This window comes from Berghia stephanieae, chromosome 13, assembly GCF_034508935.2.
Source record: "Berghia stephanieae isolate SIO BIC M18660-M18661 chromosome 13, UCSD_Bste_1.3, whole genome shotgun sequence".
Classification (NCBI taxonomy): Eukaryota; Metazoa; Mollusca; class Gastropoda; order Nudibranchia; family Aeolidiidae; genus Berghia; species Berghia stephanieae.
This window is the reverse complement of record NC_088372.1, coordinates 4,254,838-4,258,162: the sequence shown is the minus strand read 5'-3', so window position 1 is coordinate 4,258,162 and position 3,325 is coordinate 4,254,838. Positions and strand designations below refer to the sequence as shown.

General features: G+C 37.7%; 1 protein-coding gene across 1 annotated transcript in view; it reads left to right on the top strand.

Annotated features, from left to right (window-relative positions):
• Positions 1-1,447: 1,447 nt before the first annotated feature.
• Positions 1,448-3,325, top strand: part of LOC144958766 (QRFP-like peptide receptor) — a 96,458-nt gene continuing 94,580 nt past the window's right edge. The window contains exons 1-2 of the mRNA XM_078890952.1: positions 1,448-1,545; positions 2,835-3,252. The gene's annotated coding sequence lies outside the window, so the exon portion shown is untranslated. The remainder of the gene's footprint in view (positions 1,546-2,834; positions 3,253-3,325) is intronic.

Genomic DNA, 3,325 nt, shown 5'->3' with positions numbered 1-3,325 from the left:
TTTCATAAGGGTGTCCGCCATTGTTCCGATAGTTTAGAGCCTGTTACTAAGTTACCATGCGTCATTAGGAGGGAAGTGACGTCACGACTGTTGAAGCGTATTCCGATAGCTCAGTTGGTAGAGCACTAATTTACACGCAAAAGGGAGCGAGATCAATCCCGGATGATGTCGAATTTTTTGTTTGGGACCCCCTGTCACCCCATAAGTGATTGGTCGGGTAGCTAGGTCTGTTAGATCTGGCAGAAAGTACTTTGCGGTAGATGAGCGTCCTATCCAAAGGATAGCAAGCAATTGCTATAGTTGTTCATTTCACATCATTGAAATGGGGATAAACTTCGGGTTCATGGGAATTCATGGCTCTGAAGGACTATAACTTATTTAATAACAGTAGTAATAGTAATAACAGTAATAAACTTTCTGGCTACAGTTTGAAATGGGCAGTATGCTTCAACAGTCGTGACGTCACTTCCCTCCGAATGACGCATAGTAACTTAGTAAACGGTTCTAAACTATCGGAACAATGGCGGACGCCCTAATGAAAGTTATACTTCTCCGACGAGCATAAAAGTGTATCCAGAGGAGAAAAACAGTATAAATCTGATCATGTTTTGACTTTTACACATTCTGATCACACGACATGTGAAAAAGTTCTAGCCAGCATGAAGATTAAAAAGTACCTAATTTCTTTGTTTAGAACCAAGCTGTTCGTTGCTGGGCGGCGTGACATCAGAATATTTAATCCTATTGTAATTGTTTGGGATAGGACGGGAGTCTATCACAAAAATCTGTGTAACCACGAACTTTTCTAGTCTGGATAATACAGTCAAGTGAGAATTACTCACACACGTGGATGGTAAAAAAAAAAAAAAAAAAAAAAAAAAATTATACAATGACATAGATTCAAGTGACGTCAACTTCATTCTTTCTATTGGTTCCCCCTCACTGACGAAGTCCAGCCAGCGTCCGTCCGTTGTTGAGTTCGCGAGTCTTGTCCTCACTCGCAAAGCCGGCGAAGAAGACAAGAGTGGCGATTCACATCGTGGACTCGCCGCGACTGCGACTGTGATTGTGATTGTGAGTCCATCACGCGACACCAACCTGCGACAACTCACTCTTATTTCTGCCGTACTCTGGAAAAAAAACCAACCAAACCCATATTTAAAAATTTGGCCAGAAAACTCGTCTTTCAAATATCGATCGATTTAAATGACTCTCATCTTGGCAAAAACTCTCAAACCCGGGACTTCGACCGACTCGGCCGAAGTCCCGGGTTTGAGAGTTTTTGCCAAGATGAGAGTCATTTAAATCGATCGATATTTGAAAGACGAGTTATCTGGCCAATTTTTTTAAAATGGCTTTTTTTTCTTCTCCATAGTACGGCAGATTTGCTGTTAGCAGTTGGCAGTTATCTCCCCTGGATAAAATAATCATTACAGACAATCAGTGTCAGTGTCAATAGTTCTATTATTATAAAATATCACACAGCTTGAACACCGTGATTTTATTCGTTCAGTCTTTCTAACTTCATTCAGTGACCGACCAAATGTTGTTTGCTACGTTTACCTATTTGCAGGTCTGACATCCAAATATTCTTATGGGCCGAGTTTTAACATTGTTGTAATGGACAATATTTTGTTTCTTTTTTTCTTATTTTTCTTATTTTTTTTGTGTGTGGAGATTTCCATTACAACAACGAGGCCAAAAGGAATTGGGTTATCAGACCTGCAAATAAGTGCACGTCGGTTGTTTGTTTACTTTGTTCTATAGAAGGGAGCGAAATTGACGTCATTTAGCTCTTTGTTTATTGTTTTGTTTTTAGATAACCGTTTTGGTGAATACTTCTCACTAAATTATAATATTATATCAACCAGAATAGTTTTGTGTGTTTGCACCGTTTTATCTGACTGACGGATGGTGTGATTATTTTACCTAAACACATCGCATCAATTGATGCCATGCGCCAGGGAGTAAAAATAATGATATCAAGACATCAAACTTAGGGGGCTACGATCGTAGACATCGTTAACATAATATTTCCTGACACGAGAACCCTCGAGGACTGGCAGTTTAAGGTCATTTTTTAGGTTTGTGTAGCGTCTAGTGAGTTGTCGTTAGTAGAGCTCATGGAAACAAGTTATTTCATTGGTTGAACTATTGAATACAACTCACGATTTGTTTTCTTTTGTGGCAAAAGACTGGTATTTTGACGTCATTTTTTGGTCAGTGTCAGGCTATAGATAGTATGCGCTTGGCTAGAAGCTCATAACAATGCCATCCGGAAGTATAACGGACCAACACACAAAACTGTGTGTATCCATGAACGTTTATAGATAGGTTAATACAGTTCAGTGAGCATTACTCATAAACGCGGATGGCAAAAAACAATAACAAAGACCTGACTGACGTCATCTTCGAACTATCTATATGTTAACGATGGCTTCGCTAGGACCCATGAGGACTTATAGATAGAACGAAGTTGGCGTCACTCGGGTCTTTGTTATTGTTTTTGCCATCCATGTTTATGAGTAATTCTCGCTAATCTGTATTAACCAGACAATAGATAGTTCGAAGTTGACGTCACTCGGGTTTTTTAAATTTTTTTTTTTTTTTTGCCATCCGCGTATATGAATAATTCTCGCTAAACTGTATTAACCAGTCTAGAAATTAAATGTTCAAGGTTACACATAGTTTTGTGTGTTGGTCCGTTAAATTTTCGGATGGCAATGTTGTGAGCTTCTTAGCCAAGTGCATACTACTATCTAAAGACAAATTTCCCCTTGGGGATGAATACAAGGAATTTTAATTGTTTATTTTCATTCTAACATTTTATTTAGTATCAATCGCTTCACAAAATACAGGATTGAATTTGTGACAACTTAAGAAACCCTTTTTTCCCCCACTGTTTATATCTTGGACTTTTTACCATTCGGCAACGGAGTCGTACCATCAACAAATGTGCTTTGAATTCTAAATAACAATGTGAATTTGAATGTAAGTTTCAATTTAATATACGAAAACAGATAAAATGGACGTTTCGGGTTTCCCCTTTATCAACAAACCATAACATGATGAGTATATTCTGGTTTTGTCAATGACTTAAAAAAAACAACAAAAAAACAAAAAAAAAACAAAACAAAAAAGAAACAAAAAACAAAACAAAACAGGAACATACGAAGTGTGCGTTAAATTCACATACCGGAAGCTACAGCAGCAAGATCCTAAAAAGTTTTTCGTACAGTTTTCTTTAAACAGGTAAGTGTTTTGATTATTCTAAGTGTTGGTTTAATGAGGATGTCAAAGGTTAATGATTGACGTCATAGCCTAT